This window comes from Lygodium microphyllum, chromosome 30 (genome assembly GCF_053477565.2).
Source record: "Lygodium microphyllum isolate KBCC chromosome 30, Lygodium_microphyllum_v1.1.10, whole genome shotgun sequence".
NCBI classification, from domain to species: Eukaryota; Viridiplantae; Streptophyta; class Polypodiopsida; order Schizaeales; family Lygodiaceae; genus Lygodium; species Lygodium microphyllum.
In genome coordinates this window covers 38,881,637-38,888,391 of record NC_141164.1, presented here as the reverse complement: position 1 = coordinate 38,888,391, position 6,755 = coordinate 38,881,637, and the positions used below count along the sequence as shown (strand labels likewise).

The window sequence follows — 6,755 nt, the reverse complement described above, 5'->3', positions numbered from 1 at the left end:
GCAGTACATGGATAGAGCTTGCTTCTTGTAGCTAAAATGGAAGAAAGAACTCAAGAAGGAGGTGCTGTAATGAATTTACAGGCTTGCTGTCTTGTAAATTAACAGTGATAGAAGAGGGAATATGGAGGAATTTGACAATGGAGAAGTGGGGGATGATGATGGGGATGGATGGGGCCAGTTTCTGGCTATCTGTGGGTGTTGTACATGAGTTTACAGCAAATAAAAATGATGATCAATGAAGAAAAACGAGCTCTTATTTATAGGAGAGGGGAGAGCTAGTACAAAAGGGGAAAGTGGAGTAGCACAAGACAAGTGTCCAGCCACATGTCATGAGAAGTGACAAGTGGTGGGACACTTGGAAACTTGTGTGACAAGTGTCTTGACACTTGTCTCTTCTCTATGGCCTTCCTTTTTGGGTTGAATACTGTCAAGAATAGAAACAACCAAATTTAGTAAGCACAGTCAGAGTACAGAACTTACTATTTTTAGAATGACATCCCTATTTTTTAGGACTAGCATTTTTAGGCTAATTCGAGGCTCCTCAAATTTAGGGACCTCCTAAAATTTAGGGATCTCCTAAAATTTAGGGACCCCCCCAATATGGGTGTCATATGAAAGCTTTTTCCGTGTACATCGCAAAAATGGTATCCGAATCTTTATGTGACTTTCCTATGCAAAGAAATGTGCATTTCAAGCTTTCAGCCCACACATGCACATTATACAAGCATTTCATGATCATGCCATCTTGTTGATTGTAACTGTTTGTTCTGGTGGATCTAGCCCACACTTCAAGGCATCAATCCTTTCTGTGTGCGAGTCTAACCCTGATATGCGTGAGTTCTAGTCACAGGCGCCCAATCGGGTCATATAGGTGGAAGTGTGAACTATCTTTTCTCTAACCCACCGCGTGGGTCCACCATAACCTGTGACCACTCATCAGTGGCCAGCTCCAATGCACTTTTCTTTATATCTAATTAGTGCAAAGGAAATAAATTTAATAAATCATTATATAGATAAATTAATGAAAAAGGATACAAATTCTGTTTCTATAGAGTTGTGACAAGTTGGAAAGAATGCAGACCCTTCTTCAGCAATGCAAGGTGAATCTAAGGAAGGCTCAAGATCAAATGAAGATGTATGTTGATGAGAAGAGGAGGCCTTTAGAGTTCCAGGAAGGAGAGCTAGTTTTGTTAAAGGTGCCCAAATCCAAGTACTCTACATTGAAAGATGGATCTAGTAATAAGCTTGCCCACAGATTCTATGGCCCTTACAGGATCCTTAAGCGGATTGGAGATTTGGCATACAGACTAGAGCTTCCCTCTTCTACAAAGATTCATAACGTCTTCCATGTTAGTCAGCTCAAGCCCTATTATGGTGATCCAGTGGATTTAGTTGATGAGCTGCCACCTATTGATGAAGATGGTCTTGTTCATTACATCCCAGAGGCTGTTATAGGTCAACGCGAAAAGAAGCTTCGATCACGTTCTATTATGGAATATTTGATTAAATGGAGAGGTTTACCCTCTGAAGAGGCTTCTTGGAGACCTGATTCAATATTGGATGAGTATCCATACTTGAGGGATACATTGGTGGCTGAAGCCTATTGCTTATGGAGCTAGTATTGATGCAGACTGGTTCAGGACAGCACGCTGTTTTAGAACAGTTTTTGTCGTACTTCATTTTCAGAATTGAGCTATCTACATGAGCTTAAAGTACTCTTCAAGAGCTTCGTTTTGATATGTGGTACATCTCGTTTGGACACTTCTATCAAAAGTTATGGCAGATTTAGTCCAGCAAGGACTGTTATTTCAGTAAGTTGTCTATTTTCTTCTGGAACTATTTGTTGAAGATTCTATGGCTCCAATTGTTTCTGAAGTTCTTCAAATCATATATATAGTGGGGTTCTCTTTCCGTTCTTCAAATTTAGCCCTTGTAATGATAATTCTTCATTCATTTCCCATTTGTAAAGCTGTAAAACAGAGTAGTACTCTGTTCTATCCATCTCTTCTTTAGTTCTTTCTAGGTTTGTTTTTTAGGACAAAAACTTTTGGGAAGGGATGGATTGTAAGAAGCTGGGAATAGTTAGAATGCTAATAATATACCATATCACATAAACACTGGTATATAAGGAGAGAAGTTGTAAATTTTCACATCTTTTGGCAAATCAATACATTTTACAATCTTTCTCTCCCTTCTTGTTCCAAGTTTTCATGGCTTCCTCATCTTTCCTGTCTTTCTCTCTCCAATTCTAGTATTTCTCTCTCCTCGTCACTCTTATTCTCTCTCCCTGCAGACTTTCTCTCTCCTCTGCAGTCTTTCTCTCTCCTCTTTCTCTCTCCCTGGTTCTCTCTCTGACATCTTTGTGTTCATGTATTCTTTTCTTTTTCTTCTTCTTCTCTCTCTGTCTCTCTCTCTCTTTCTCTCCTTTTTTTCCCTTTTTTTCTTCTCTTTTAAATTTTATATTTTCTCTCTATAATTCTCTCTCTTCTTCTTCTTCTTCTTCTTTCTCTCCCTTTCCCCCTCTCAAAGTATGTAAATTCTAGCTTTCCTCTCTCTACAATTCTCTCTCTCTCTCTCTCTCTGTTCATATTCTCTCTTATTATTATTATTATTATTATTATTATTATTATTCTCTCTCTCTCTCTCTCTGGGATTCAACACATGTATATCCTCTACATCACATGCATTCAATGTCTATTTATAAATATAATTATTTGTGAGCTTTTTCTAAATAAAACAATATCATTTTCTATTCATTATGTAAATAACCCTTTTATATCAAACCATTTTGTACGTTAAAAATGTATAAAAATAGAATTTTAAAATTGCCTTATTTTGAACCTACATGATGCACACATATATTCATGAGTGACGTCCCCAAGCTCTCTCTCTCCTCTTTTCTTCTCCTCCCCTCTCCCCTCTCTTTTCCTTCTCTTTCTCTTTCTCCTCTTTTTTTCTTTTTTCTTCTCTCTCTCTTTCACATTTATCTTTCCTCTCTAGAAAATTCTCTCTGTGTTCTCCCCCTATGTCTCTTCTTCTTCTACTTCTTCTGTCCCTCCCTTCCCTACTTTTCTTATTTCTCTCTCTCTTCCCTCTTTTCTTCTCCCCCCTCCTCTCTTTCCTTCTCTCTCCCTTTCTGCTTTTTTTCTTTATCTTATATCTCTCTCTCTCTCTTTAAATTTTTTTCTTTTCTCTTTTATATTTTAGATTTTCTCTCTCCATCATTCTCTCTCGGTGTGTTCATATTCTCTCTCTTCTTCTTTTTCTTCTCTCTATCTCTCCTTTTCTCTCCTCCCCTTTTCTCCTCTTTTTTCCTTCTCTCTCTCTCTCTCTTAAATTTTGTATTTCCTATCTCTATAATTCTCTCTCTCTCTCTCTCTCTCTCTCTCTCTCTCTCTCCTCTTCTTTTTTTTCTTCTCTCTCTGTATCTCTCTTGATTTTTTGTTCTCTTTCTCTCTCTCTCTCTCTCTCTCTCTCTCCCCCTCATTTTTCTTTTCCTCTCTCTTTGTCTCTTTCATGTTTTTTTTCTCACTCTATTTTCTTTGTACTTTTCTCTTTCCTCTCTCTCCTCTATTTTCTCTCTCTCTCTTTGAAGTCAAAAACTATGTCAAAAAAAGTTTAATTGAATTTTTTTTCTCTTTCTTATTTTTTCACCTCTCTCTCCCTCTTTTCTTCTTTTCTTCTTCTTCTTATTCTCTCTCTCTATTTTCACACACACTCTCTCTTCCCCCTCTCTATCCTCTTCTTTCTTTTCTTCTCTCTCTCTCTCTCTCTCTCTCTCTATCTTTCTCTCGGTTTTTTGTTCTCTCTCTCCTCATTTTTCTTTTCCTCTCTCTTTCTCTCTTTCAATTTTTTTTCTCTTTCTCTCTTTTCTCTATATATTTTTTCTTCTCTCTCTATTTTTCTCTTTTCTCTCTTCCTCTCTCTCCCCCTATTTCCTCTCTCTCAAATTATATATTTCCTCTCTCTCTCTCTCTCTCTATGTCTCTCTCTCAAGTCAATTTATGTAAAAAATAAAAATTAAAAATACTTTTCTCTTTTCCCTCCCTCCCTCCCTCCCTCCCTCCCTCCCTCCTCCTCCTCCTCCTCCTCCTCCTCCTCCTCCTCCTCCTCCTCCTCCTCCTCCTCCTCCTCCTCCTCCTCCTCCTCCTCCTCCTCCTCTCTCTCTCTCTCTCTCTCTCTCTCTCTCTCTCTCTCTCTCTCTCTCTCTCTCTCTCTCTCTCTCTCTCTCTCTCTCTCTCTTCTTCTTCTTCTTCTTCTTCTTCTTCTTCTTCTTCTTCTTCTTCTTCTTCTCTCTATTGAGAATATCAAATGATGCTTGCATGTATGCCCATAAAGGTTGGATGTATGCCTAAAAGAGGTTGCCCATAAAAGGCTTTGTATGAGAGATAGACAAAGATGTATGCTCTAGATAGAGAGGTCATAAATCCCATAAGCACAGAAAGGAAAAGTGGTACTATCCAAAAAGCTATAAAGGCATGTACTTGACACTCATTTCAATATAATGGTACTCTCAGCTTGAGTCACTCAAGACTGTGTATATGAGTCCAAGCTAATCTATCTTGGAACCTAATTCACTTGAGTTACAATTCCTCATTCTGAAATGTACCATGTGTTTGACTTGTGTCTACCGTAGCTGATCTAGCTCTAGATCCATGTTTCTCAACATGGTACCAGAGCCATGGTTGAGCTAGGTAGCTAGGGGGCATACTTCTCAAACTTTACCTCTCTCACTCTCATCTCTACTCAAGCCATCAAATCTACAACACTTCCTGGATGCAATCTGGAAGCTACATGAGAAGATTTGTTGTGTGGGCTAAGTGTTGCAAGGAAAAGAAAAGATGACTGTGTTGTCTACGTGTTACAGAGAAACTCTAAGGCAAGCAATACTGAAACAACAGAAGGGGAGAAGTATATGAACCCCATCACTTGCTTCTTCCACGTGCTCTTTAAGGGTTTGGCCATTTCCTTTTACATCATGTCTTCCCTTTTCTTCAACTATTTTGCGGTCCATTTTGTCATCACCGTCTTATTGCGGCCTTAGACTTCTGGGTAGTCAAGAATGTCAATGGGCACATTCTTGTTGGCTTACGATGGTGGAATGAAGTGAATGATCAAGGGAGAGTGTTTGGTGGTTTGAATCACTAGATCAACAGGGATTGGCAAGGCTGAACAAAAAGGATTCTTGGCTGATTTGGTGAACACTTTACCTCAATGTTGCAGTGTGGGTAGCTCTTGGAATTATCGCAATCATAAGGCTCAACATTGATTATCTTTTGGTGGTTGGAGTATGCTTGGCGTTGAGTATTGCAAATCTCATTGGCTTCACAAAGTGCAAAAAAGATGCCAAGAAACAGATTCAAGCCTTTGCATCTCAAATAGGTGCCTCACATGTTGCATCTACAATTCAGTCGGCCTTCAGTGTAGTTTAAGTATTTTTGTTTTCAATCGGTTCATTGTATTGATCAAATGTGATCCCATGGAGGCAGCATTCCAATTGTGGAATTCTTTGTTGAGGTTTATCGTTTTATCTTTCATAATCCACAATATGGGGCTGTAGAGAATTTTTTGGCTAGTGTAAACAACATTATGTCATAGTATTTTTGCTCTTCTAATGAGCACTACTATAAGCTTTCCTAATATCCTAATTCGCAAACATCTTGCAAAACACACATGCCATCTTAATGCATGAATTGCAAGATGTTGTGATCTTGAGGTAGTTGTCTTAAAACTTTTCTTTTCTAGCTACTATTCTTTGGCAAAACTACTGTTGAGCTACAACCATCAAACTCAGAGACTACTCGTAGTTGTAGATATTTGTGACTACATCAAATTTTATGATGGGATGAACCTAATCATTGTAATAGTCAAAAAAGAAATGTGTCCACCTTGTATGCCTAATGCACTGCCATGCCTATAAAATCCTAAATCCTATGATCTATGTACCAGTTCAACTCATGTATGCTAAGAAACGTCTAACAAGCCAAGGGAATGTACCAATTTCAAATTCACTGAGAAGACTGGAGCACAAGAAAAATTATCAATCATCAACGAAAAGAGAAGTACCATGCACCAACAAAAGGGATAAGAAGCACAATGAAGAAAAAGAGCATGAAGACAATGAAGAAGTTCGAAGAGTGCCAAAATTGTAAAAAAGAAGATAAAGAAGATACTTTATGTTGTTGACAAAAAATAATTTCCCATAGTGGATCTCCCTTAGTGGTTCTTGTTTCCCATAGTGGATGTAAAAACCCTTGCCAAAGATGTAAAGTTTCAAGAGCTAGTCTCCTGGTCCATGTTTACATGTAGGGGGGGTAAAAGCCAGCAAGGATAAGAACTCATCATTTGAGGGGGGTGTTGAGAATAGCAAATGATGCTTGCATGTACACCCATAGAGGTTGGATATATGCCTAAAAGAGGCTACCCATAAAAGAGTTTGTATGAGAGATAGACAAAGATGTATGCTCTAGAAAGAGAGGTCCTAAATCCCATAAACATAGAGAGGAAAAGTGGTACTATCCAAAAAGCTATAAAGGCATGCACTTGACACTCATTTCAATATAGTGGTACTCTCAATTTGAGTCACTCAAGACTATGTATATGAGTCCAAGATAATCTATCTTGGAATCTAATTCACTTGAGTTACAATTTCTCATTCTAACAATGTATCATGTGTTTGACTTGCGTCCACCATAGCTGATCTAACTCTAGATTTGTGTTTCTCAACACACACACACTCTCTCTATCTCTTCCTT

General features: G+C 38.3%; 1 pseudogene; it reads left to right on the top strand.

Annotated features, from left to right (window-relative positions):
- The first annotated feature begins 4,906 nt into the window (after positions 1-4,906).
- On the top strand, positions 4,907-5,484 carry LOC148009752 (Golgi apparatus membrane protein-like protein ECHIDNA pseudogene; annotated as a pseudogene).
- Positions 5,485-6,755: the final 1,271 nt, after the last annotated feature.